The following is a 12016-nucleotide window of genomic DNA, read 5'->3' as shown; positions in this document are numbered from 1 at the left end:
GCCTCGGGGCAGCCGACGTGGATGATGGGGGCAGCAGGAACCACTCAGAGACGATGCGGTGTAGTTCAGGGTCTTTACTGGTGACAAAGATAGACCCTCCCGGAGTACTGGCTAGCGGTCGGGGCCTGGTCAGTCCTTGAGCAGATGGGATCCCCCTTGGCCAGGCGGAGTTGTAGGCCTCCCCAACTAATCGTACTCTTCTGGCTACCTTGCTAGAGGCGGGTAAAAGTAGCCCACGTCCCTGAGTGTACCGTGTGGTGCTCACCCGTATGGCCGGTGACTCGGGGCCTTCTAGTGGCTTCCGCTCCACGACGGCGGTGCTGGTCCCACGCGTGTGACCGTGCCTTCGGGTTTCTTGGCCAGAGGACCTGAAATCCCCTGCCGGGCGGTTTCTGCTGCTGGGTCTGGGTTAATCCCCACAGCCTCGGACTCCGGGTCCGGTAAGAAATCTTCAATCAGGGCGAGCTCTACAGCTTCCAGCCCTGATCTCCTCTTAGCACGACTCCCACAGAGCTCCTGATCTTTCTTTCCTATCACTGCTTCTCTCTACTCTTCTCACTAACCCTGCCTCAGCCCCAGGTTTATATAGGGGAAGTCCTTCCCCTCCCAGGACTGGGCAGGAGGTGTGGCATGCATAGGATTCCTGACCAAGAGACCTCCCACCTGCTCTCAGACATAACACTGCTGTTACTGTGGAAACCAGACCCCTGGGGTGCCACATTCCCCCCTAGTGAAATTTAGTACTCCGGGACTAAACATATTTTAGAAAAACATAACCAATACAAACAGAAACGGTACAATAGAAAAAAAAAAACATATTAGAATGGTCACGGCGTGTCCGCAACCGGGTGCAGTTTTTTGAAGAAAAGCAAGGTGTCCATTTCACCAAAACAGGGAGACGTAACCAGGTAGGGGTCTGTCCTGCCCCGAGTCCTTAACAGTCTTTAGTCCATTCCTAAGTTACGCTCCAACCAATTGTACAAGGATTCCCGGTAAATCCACCAAGGACTCATAAAAATAACTAGAAACACATAATTATTTACAAGTAACAGACAGGTGACCACAAATAAAACAATTTAAACACTTCAAATTCTCCAACGTGCGGGTAACTGGCCTTTAGTGGCCCTAGTGGACCTACGGAGCTGACTGTCTGGCCCTGAACTACAGGGTGTAGGAGCTGTTAAGGGTAAACTGGGCAGCTGTCTACAGGCTCTTTGGCTCACTAGGGGTATGGCAGGCTCACTATAAGCAGAGGGTTGATACTCCTGATCTGCTTGTGTGGAGTCTTCTGCCTCCTGGACCGGCTGTTCTTCCAGCTCTACCGGTTGCTCCGTGAGTACTTGGGATGCTGGTTGGAGGAACGTGAGGACGGGTACCACAACTGCACCATTGACTTGAGTCCAGGACCGAGGGAAGTCTCCGAGCACAGTACTAACCACATCTTCCCTTTCCTCTACGGGTCGAGGGTCTTCTTGTTCCTCTTCAGGATTCCGTAGCTGTTCGGGACACTTCTTCAGGTGATCCCGGGATACAATGGTTGTGGTTTCCCCTCCGTCTTTACTGATGGTACAGACCTTCGGGTTGTCGTGGCTTGAGGGTAGTACAATGTACGGGTCCTTCTCCCACTGGTCATCCAACTTGTGGAGCCGTCTTTTCCTCTTCAAGACCTGCTCTCCGGGTACCAAGGGAACAGCGGGAGCATACTGGTTGTAAGTTTTCTCTTGTCTTTCCCTAGCTAGACAGAGACTTCGCTCCACGCTCTCCTGTACTTTCCGGTACTGCTGCTGCCTCTCTGTGTCCCAGTCTGCTTCCGGTGAAGTGTCCTCGGGTGTCAGGACTCCCATCTCCAGGTCAACAGGTAGCTTACCGGGTCTTGCCCTCATTAGGTAAGCCGGGGTACAGTTGGTGGAACCTACAGGGATGTAGTTGTATAGGTCCACCAGGTCGGGCAGCTTCTCAGGCCACAGACTGCGTTCTTCCAGGGGCAATGTTTTTAGAAGATCTATCACCACCTGGTTCATTTTCTCACAAAGTCCATTAGTTTGCGGATGATAGGGTGTCGTCCTGATCTTCCGGCAGCCATACAGAGTACAGAACTCTTGGAAGACCTCCGCTTCAAAGGCAGGTCCCTGGTCCGTCAGCACCTGCTCTGGGTAGCCGTGTGGACGGCAGAAGTGCTGCTGGAAGGCTCTAGCTGCTGTTTGAGCCGTTAAGTCCTTGACGGGGACGACAACCAAGAACCGGGAGTAGTGATCCACGATGGTTAATGCGTAGACGTAGCCACTTCTGCTTGGGGTCAGTTTTACATGATCCAAGGCTACCAGTTCCAACGGCTGCCGGGTGACGATGGACTGAAGGGGGGTCTTCTGGCTGGCATGGTCCTTCCTTCTTAGGTTGCATGGGCCACAGTCTCTGCACCACCTCTCGATGGTTCCTCTCATGCCTACCCAATGGAACCGCCCGCGCAGCAGGAACTCCAGCTTCTTCCATCCGAAGTGCCCAGCCCCGTCGTGGTATGCCTCCATCACCATAGCTGCGTCCCTTCTTGGCACCACTACTTGCCAGATCAGTTCATGCGTCCGGGAGTTAACCATTCTGCGGCACAACTTCCCCTTGTAAAGGAACAGTCGACTCTTCTCTGCCCACAGTTGCTTGGCCTCCTCCGGAGCGTCTGGGTAAAGGCGAGCTTCTGGCTGAGTCAGCATCTCCTTCACCAGCCGGACGGCAGGGTCACTGTCTTGCGTTTCCGCCCAGTTGTAGTGAGGTAAGGGGTTGAACGTAGCGGCTTGCTTACCCCTTACACGGTGGGAATACTGGATAGTCCCATGACGGTGGAACGCAGGGAGTTCGACCTCTTCCAAATCTTCTGAATCCTCACCCTCGTCCGGTAGGTTTGGCATCCTGGACAGGGCGTCCGCGTTGGTATTGGAGCGTCCTGCCCGGTATTTGATTGTAAACTCATAGTTGGACAAGCGGGCCATCCATCTCTGCTCTAGGGCACCGAGTCTTGCAGTGTCCAGGTGTGTCAACGGGTTGTTATCCGTGTACACGGTGAACCGGGATGAAGCGAGGTAGTGCTTAAAGCGTTCGGTGACTGCCCACACCACTGCCAGGAACTCTAGCTTAAATGAGCTGTAATTCTCAGGATTTCTTTCGGTGGGTCGCAGTTTTCGGCTGGCGTAAGCAATTACCCGTTCTTTCCCCTGCTGGATCTGGGATAGTACGGCTCCTAGCCCGATGTTACTGGTGTCGGTGTAGAGGATAAAGGGTTGGCTATAATCAGGGTACGCCAGGATTTCATCCCCCGTGAGGGCCATCTTCAGCTGGCGGAAGGACTCTTCTTCCAACTTCTCCCATCTGAAGGGCGGCTTCTGGTTCTTGGCCTTCCTGGACTGGCCTATCAGGAGGTCCTGCATAGGAGCTGCCTTTTTGGTGAAACCGGGTATGAACCTTCGGTAGTAGCCTACCAACCCGAGGAACTGCCTCACTTCCTTTACACTGGAGGGGCTTGGCCATTCCTTAATTGCGGTGATCTTATCAGGGTCGGGAGCCACTCCGTCAGCACTCACCACGTGTCCCAGGTACTGCACCTTTGGCTTCAGGAGGTGACACTTGGAGGGTTTCACCTTTAGGCCGTAACTTGCCAGAGCTTCAAACATTTCCGCCAGGTGCTTCAGGTGGTCCTCGTAGGTTTTGGAGTAGACGATGACATCGTCCAGGTATAACAGGACCGTCTCAAAGTTCCGGTGTCCCAGACAGCACTCCATCAATCGCTGGAAGGTTCCTGGTGCGTTGCAGAGTCCAAACGGCATGCAGGTAAACTCACTAAGTCCCATCGGGGTGGTGAATGCGGTCTTTTCCCGATCCGCCTCTGCTACAGGAACCTGCCAGTACCCGCTAGTGAGATCCAAGGTGGAGAAGAAGTTAGCAGATTTTAAAGCAGCCAAAGACTCCTCTATTCTTGGTAAGGGGTACGCATCTTTGTGTGTGATACGGTTTATTTTCCGGTAATCTACACACATTCTCATGGTGTTGTCTTTCTTTTTGACCAAGACTAGTGGAGCTGCCCAGGGGCTACAGCTTTCCCTGATTACCCCAGCCTCCTTCATGTCTCTAAGCATCCCCTTGGCGTGTTGGTAGTGTGCAGGGGGTACGGGTCGATACCTCTCTTTTATGGGAGGATGGTCTCCCGTGGGGATGTGATGTTCTACCCCCTTGACTCGCCCGAAGTCTAACGGGTGTTTACTAAACACTCTCTCGTACTCTTGAACCACCCGGTAGACTCCCTGTTTCTGGTGGGAGGGAGTGGAGTCAGTACCCAAATGTAGTTGCTGACACCAATCCTCCATTTGTTGTTTAGAGCCGTTACCTTCCTCCGGAGAAGATGGAGGCAAGGGTTCTACGGACTGTATAGAATTCTGATTGATGGTATACAATTTGGCTAGCGTGGCATACCGGGGCAGGTATACTTCCCTCTTCCCGATATTTATTATGCGAACGGGCACCCTCCCATGGCGTACATTGACCACCCCCCGTGCTGTCAAAGTGGTGGGCCTACTGTCTGAGTAAACTGGTTCTACCATTGCCTGGTAATCTCTACCTCTCAGACCAATAGCCGCCCGGCACCAAATCATCATTTCACTTTTTGGGGGCATGGCAATAGGGAAAGGGTCACACATTCTCACGCTACCAATCTCACCGCCGGAGAGTTCCACCTGTTGCCGTCGCATTAGTGCCCGGATCTCTTTTTGGAGCACTCGCTGCTGGCCGGAGCTGGCGTTCTTGGCAACCTGCTGCAAAATAAAAATCACCTCTGCAAGACAATTTTCAATTACATTAGTTCCTAGAGTTATCTTAGGGTGACTCTCGCGCTTATCAATGTCCACAATTATCAGTCCCTGGGCTGCCAGCTCGACTCTACCGATTTTAATTGTCACCTCTTTAAATCCGATCTGTGGCACGGGCTGACCATTGCTGGCGATGATACTCAAGTCGTCGTCTGGGTAGCGGGTTATATCCGAGTCATTCCAGTACTGCTTGAAGAGCACGTACGGGATGGTGGTGACCTGTGACCCGGTGTCCAGTAGGGCACTCATAGGAATGCCATCCAGTACCACAGGCAAGACTGGACGTCCTCCCACATATTTGTCACGCCAGTTTATTAAAAAATAAAAACTGATATAAAAAACTGAAATAAATTTGCAAACATTTCTACATTTCTGTTTTTTTTCAGTCAAGATGGGGTGCAGAGTGGACTTTAATGAGAAAAAAATGAACTTTTTAGAATTTACCAAATGGCTGCAATGAAACAAAGAGTGAAAAATGTAAAGGGGTCTGAATACTTTCCGTACACACTGTAGGACAATCTAATGAATACATTCAGACATAACAATTTATGCTAACATTCTAGCTAATAGAAGAAAATAATTCCTTCCACATCTTATCCGTCAGGACAAGTAGGTTTCATACAAGACAGACAAACTCCTGATACAACTAGAAAGCTGATTAATCTTATAGCCATTACAGAAAGAGACAAAACGCCTTCTCTGCTGCTCACTTTGGATGCATAGAAGGCCTTTGACAGATTACACTTGGACTACTTAGAAAGTACATTAGAATTTTCAGGTGTCACATTGGCTGGTATCAGGTCTCTCTACTCATATCCCTCGGCCAGAGTCATGCAAACAACAGCTTTTCTGACAAATTCAAGATATCCAATGGAACAAGGCGGGGGTGCCCATTATTCCCACTACTCTTTGTATTGGCAATTAAACTATTGGGTAAAGCATCAGACTAAATTTAACCATACATTGAATAACTTCCAACTATGGACAGTATAAAATTAGTCTCTTTGTTGATAATATCATACCATCTGTAATCAATCCAATGATCTCCTTGAGGAAGGCATTTGGTACTGTTATGGTTAATATTTTAGATTTTGCTTTGATTATCAATGAAACTATTTAGATCTATATATGTATCTTTAATAACTTTGTTTTTCTATTAGCTTTATATATGTTTCATTAAAAAGAATAATGATACAGGGTGTTAGCAGGCTTTGTTTAAAGGGAACCTGTCACCAGAAATAATGCTGGTAACCTGCAGATATGGGGTTAATCTGCTGGTTACCAGCGTTATTATGCTGCCCGGCGCCTGCATGCAGCGGGGAGAAAATTAAAATTATTCTCCGCGCCAGCATACGGCATATGTGGCGGGGGCGCCACGGGTTCAGCCACCGCTCTGAGTAACCGTACCCTGGGTCCTGACTGACAATCGCTCTGCATACGGCATATGTGGCGGGGGCGCCACGGGTTCAGCCACCGCTCTGAGCAACCACACCCTGGGCCCTGACTGACAATCGCTCTGCATACGGCATATGTGGCGGGTGCGCCACGGGTTCAGTCACCCCTCTGAGTAACCACACCCTGGGCCCTGACTGACAAGCGCTCTGCATATGGCATATGTGGCGGGGGCGACACGGGTTCAGCCACCGTTCGGAGCAACCACACCCTGGGTCCTGACTGACAATCGCTCTGCATACGGCATATGTGGCGGGGGCACCAAGGGTTCAGTCACCGCTCTGAGTAACCGTACCCTGGGTCCTGACTGACAATCGCTCTGCATACGGCATACGTGGCGGGGGCACCAGGGGTTCAGTGACCCCTCTGAGTAACCACACCCTGGGCCCTGACTGACAATCGCTCTGCATACAGCATATGTGGCGGGGGCGCCACGGGTTCAGCCACCGCTCTGAGTAACCACACCCTGGGCCCTGACTGACAATCGCTCTGCATACGGCATATGTGGCGGGGCACCAGGGGTTCAGTCACCCCTCTGAGTAACCACAACATGGGCCCTGACTGACAATCGCTCTGCATACAGCATATGTGGCGGGGGCACCAGGAGTTCAGTGACCCCTCTGAGTAACCACACCCTGGGTCCTGACTGACAATCGCTCTGCATATGACATATGTGGCGGGGGCATCAGGGGTTCAGTCACCCCTCTGAGTAGCCACACCCTGGGCCCTGACTGAGAATCGCTCTGCATACAGCATATGTGGCGGGGGCACCAGGGGTTCAGTGACCCCTCTGAGTAACCACACCCTGAGTCCTGACTGACAATCGCTCTGCATACGGCATATGTGGCGGGTGCGCCACGGGTTCAGTCACTCCTCTGAGTAACCACACCCTGGGCCCTGACTGACAATCGCTCTGCATACGGCATATGTGGCGGGGGCACCAGGGGTTCAGTCACCCCTCTGAGTAACCACACCATGGGCCCTGACTGACAATCGCTCTGCATACGGCATATGTGGCGGGGGCACCAAGGGTTCAGTCACCCCTCTGAGTAACCACACCCTGGGCCCTGACTGACAATCGCTCTGCATATAGCATATGCGGCGGGGGCGCCACGGGTTCAGTCACCCCTCTGAGTAACCACACCTTGGGCCCTGACTGACAATCGCTCTGCATACAGCATATGCGGCGGGGGCGCCACGGGTTCAGTCACCCCTCTGAGTTACCACACCCTGGGCCCTGACTGACAATCACTCTGCATATGGCATATGTGGCGGGGGCGCCACGGGTTCAGTCACCCCTCTGAGTAACCACACCCTGGGCCCTGACTGACAATGGCTCTGCATACGGCATATGTGGCGGGGGCATCAGGGGTTCAGTCACCCCTCTGAGTAACCACACCCTGGGCCCTGACTGACAATCGCTCTGCATACAGCATATGTGGCGGGGGCACCAGGGGTTTAGTCACCCCTCTGAGTAACCACACCCTGGGTCCTGACTGACAATCGCTCTGCATACGGCATATGTGGCGGGTGCGCCACGGGTTGAGTCACCCCCTGAGTAACCACACCCTGGGTCCTGACTCACAATCGCTCTGCATACGGCATATGTGGCGGGGGCGTCACAGGTTCAGTCACCCCTCTGAGTAACCACACCCTGGGCCCTGACTGACAATCGTTCTGCATACGGCATATGTGGCGGGGGCACCAGGGGTTCAGTCACCCCTCTGAGTAACCACACCCTGTGCCCTGACTGACAATCGCTCTGCATACGGCATATGTGGCGGGGGCGCCACGGTTTCAGTCACCCCTCTGAGTAACCACACCCTGGGCCCTGACTGACAATCGCTCTGCATACGGCATATGTGGCGGGGGCACCAGGGGTTCAGTGACCCCTCTGAGTAACCACACCCTGGGTCCTGACTGACAATCGCTCTGCATACGGCATATGTGGCGGGGGCACCAGGGGATCAGTCACCCCTCTGAGTAACCACACCCTGAGTCCTGACTGACAATCGCTCTGCATACGGCATATGTGGCGGGTGCGCCACGGGTTCAGTCTCCCCTCTGAGTAACCACACCCTGGGCCCTGACTGACAAGCGCTCTGCATATGGCATATGTGGCGGGGGCGCCAAGGGTTCAGCCACCGCTCTGAGCAACCAAACCCTGGGTCCTGACTGACAATCGCTCTGCATACGGCATATGTGGCGGGGGCACCAAGGGTTCAGTCACCGCTCTGAGTAACCGTACCCTGGGTCCTGACTGACAATCGCTCTGCATACGGCATATGTGGCGGGGGCACTAGGGGTTCAGTGACCCCTCTGAGTAACCACACCCTGGGCCCTGACTGACAATCGCTCTGCATACAGCATATGCGGCGGGGGCGCCACGGGCTCAGTCAACCCTCTGAGTAACCACACCCTGGGCCCTGACTGACAATCGCTCTGCATACGCATATGTGGCCGGGGTGCCACGGATTCAGTCACCGCTCTGAGTAACCACACCCTGGGCCCTGACTGACAATCGCTCTGCATACAGCATATGTGGCGGGGGTGCCACGGGTTCAGTCACCGCTCTGAGTAACCACACCCTGGGCCCTGACTGACAATCGCTCTGCATACGGCATATGTGGCGGGGGCGCCACGGGTTCAGCCACCACTCGGAGCAACCAAACCATGGGTCCTGACTGACAATCGCTCTGCATACGGCATATGTGGCGGGGGCACCAAGGGTTCAGTCACCGCTCTGAGTAACCGTACCCTGGGTCCTGACTGACAATCGCTCTGCATACGGCATACGTGGCGGGGGCACCAGGGGTTCAGTGACCCCTCTGAGTAACCACACCCTGGGCCCTGACTGACAATCGCTCTGCATACAGCATATGTGGCGGGGGCGCGACGGGTTCAGTCACCCCTCTTAGTAATCACACCCTGGACCCTGACTGACAATCGCTCTGCATACAGCATATGTGGCGGGCGCGCCACGGGTTCAGTCACCCCTCTGAGCAACCACACCCTTGGTCCTGACTGACAATCGCTCTGCATACGGCATATGTGGCGGGGGCACCAAGGGTTCAGTCACCGCTCTGAGTAACCGTACCCTGGGTACTGATTGACAATCGCTCTGCATACGGCATAAGTGGCGGGGGCACCAGGGGTTCAGTGACCCCTCTGAGTAACCACACCCTGGGCCCTGACTGACAATCACTCTGCATACAGCATATGTGGCGGGGGCACCAGGGGTTCAGTCACCCCTCTGAGTAACCACACCCTGGGCCCTGACTGACAATCGCTCTGCATACGGCATATGTGGCGGGGGCACCAAGGGTTCAGTCACCCCTCTGAGTAACTACACCCTGGGCACTGACTGACAATCGCTCTGCATACAGCATATGCGGCGGGGGCGCCACTGGTTCAGTCACCCCTCTGAGTAACCACACCCTGGGCCCTGACTGACAATCGCTCTGCATACAGCATATGCGGGGGGGGCGCCACGGGTTCAGTCACCCCTCTGAGTAACCACACCCTGGGCCCTGACTGACAATCGCTCTGCATACGGCATATGCGGCGGGGGCGCCACGGGTTCAGTCACCCCTCTGAGTTACCACACCCTGGGCCCTGACTGACAATCGCTCTGCATACGGCATATGTGGCGGGGGCGCCACGGGTTCAGTCACCCCTCTGAGTAACCACACCCTGGGCCCTGACTGACAATCGCTCTGCATACGTCATATGTGGCGGGGGCATCAGGGGTTCAGTCACCCCTCTGAGTAACCACACCCTGGGCCCTGACTGACAATCGCTCTGCATACGGCATTTGTGGCGGGGGCACCAGGGGTTTAGTCACCCCTCTGAGTAACCACACCCTCGGTCCTGACTGACAATCGCTCTGCATACGGCATATGTGGCGGGGGCGTCACAGGTTCAGTCACCCCTCTTAGTAACCACACCCTGGGCCCTTACTGACAATCGCTCTGCATACAGCATATGTGGCGGGGGCACCAGGGGTTCAGTCACCTCTCTGAGTAACCACACCCTGGGCCCTGACTGAAAATCGCTCTGCATACGGCATATGTGGCGGGGGCACCAGGGGTTCAGTCACCGCTCTGAGTAACCGTACCCTGGGTCCTGACTGACAATCGCTCTGCATACGGCATATATGGCGGGGGCATCAGGGGTTCAGTCACCCCTCTGAGTAACCACACCCTGGGCCCTGACTGACAATCGCTCTGCATACGGCATATGTGGCGGGGGCACCAGGGGTTCAGTGACCCCTCTGAGTAACCACACCCTGGGTCCTGACTGACAATCGCTCTGCATACGGCATATGTGGCCGGGGCACCAGGGGTTCAGTCACCCTTCTGACTAACCACACCCTGAGTCCTGACTGACAATTGCTCTGCATACAGCATATGTGGCGGGGGCGCCACTGGTTCAGTCACCGCTCTCAGTAGCCACACCCTGGGCCCTGACTGACAATCGCTCTGCATACGCATATGTGGCGGGGGTGCCACGGGTTCAGTCACCGCTCTGATTAACCACACCCTGGGCCCTGACTGTCAATGGCTCTGCATACAGCATATGTGGCGGGGGCACCAGGGGTTCAGTCACCCCTCTGAGTAACCACACCCTGGGCCCTGACTGACAATCGCTCTGCATAAAGCATATGTGGCGGGGGCACCAGGGGTTTAGTCACCCCTCTGAGTAACCACACCCTGGGTCCTGACTGACAATTGCTCTGCATACGGCATATGTGGCGGGGGCGCCACGGGTTCAGTCACCCCTCTGAGTAACCACACCCTGGGTCCTGACTGACAATCGCTCTGCATACGGCATATGTGGCGGGGGCGCCACGGGTTCAGTCACCCCTCTGAGTAACCACACCCTGGGCCCTGATTGACAATCGCTCTGCATACGGCATATGTGGCAGGGGCGCCACGGGTTTAGTCACCCCTGAGTAACCACACCCTGTGTCCTGACTGACTATTGCTCTCCATACGGCATATGTGGCGGGGGTGTCACAGGTTCAGTCACCCCTCTGAGTAACCACACCCTGGGCCCTGACTGACAATCGCTCTGCATACAGCATATGTGGCGGGGGCACCAGGGGTTCAGTCACCCCTCTGAGTAACCACACCCTGGGCCCTGACTGACAATCGCTCTGCATACGGCATATGTGGCGGGTGCGCCACGGGTTTAGTCACCCCTCTGAGTAACCACACCCTAGGCCCTGACTGACAATCGCTCTGCATACGGCATATGTGGCGGGAGCGCCACGGGTTCAGCCACCGCTCTGAGCAACCACACCCTGGGTCCTGACTGACAATCGCTCTGCATACGGCATATGTGGCGGGGGCACCAAGGGTTCAGTCTCCGCTCTGAGTAAGCGTACCCTGGGTCCTGACTGACAATCGCTCTGCATAGGGCATATGTGGCGGGGCACCAGGGGTTCAGTCACCCCTCTGAGTAACCACACCCTGGGCCCTGACTGACAATCGCTCTGCATACAGCATATGTGGCGGGGGCGCCACGGGTTCAGTCACCCCTCTGAGCAACCACACCCTTGGTCCTGACTGACAATCGCTCTGCATACGGCATATGTGGCGGGTGCGCCACGGGTTTAGTCACCCCTCTGAGTAACCACACCCTAGGCCCTGACTGACAATCAATCTGCATACGGCATATGTGTCGGGAGCGCCACGGGTTCAGCCACCGCTCTG

The 12016-nt window shown here is 54.8% G+C and overlaps 1 protein-coding gene across 2 annotated transcripts in view; it reads right to left on the bottom strand.

Moving 5' to 3' along the window:
- LOC141152646 (embryonic protein UVS.2-like) overlaps positions 1 to 12016 on the bottom strand; it is a 95418-nt gene that overhangs the window by 25300 nt on the left and 58102 nt on the right. The window lies entirely within an intron of this gene.

This window comes from Phyllobates terribilis, unplaced genomic scaffold (genome assembly GCF_046119375.1).
Source record: "Phyllobates terribilis strain yellow unplaced genomic scaffold, ASM4611937v1 Scaffold_6__1_contigs__length_29720123, whole genome shotgun sequence".
NCBI lineage: Eukaryota > Metazoa > Chordata > Amphibia > Anura > Dendrobatidae > Phyllobates > Phyllobates terribilis.
Note: the sequence above shows the minus strand (reverse complement) of the source record. Positions and strands in the feature narration are given on the sequence as shown.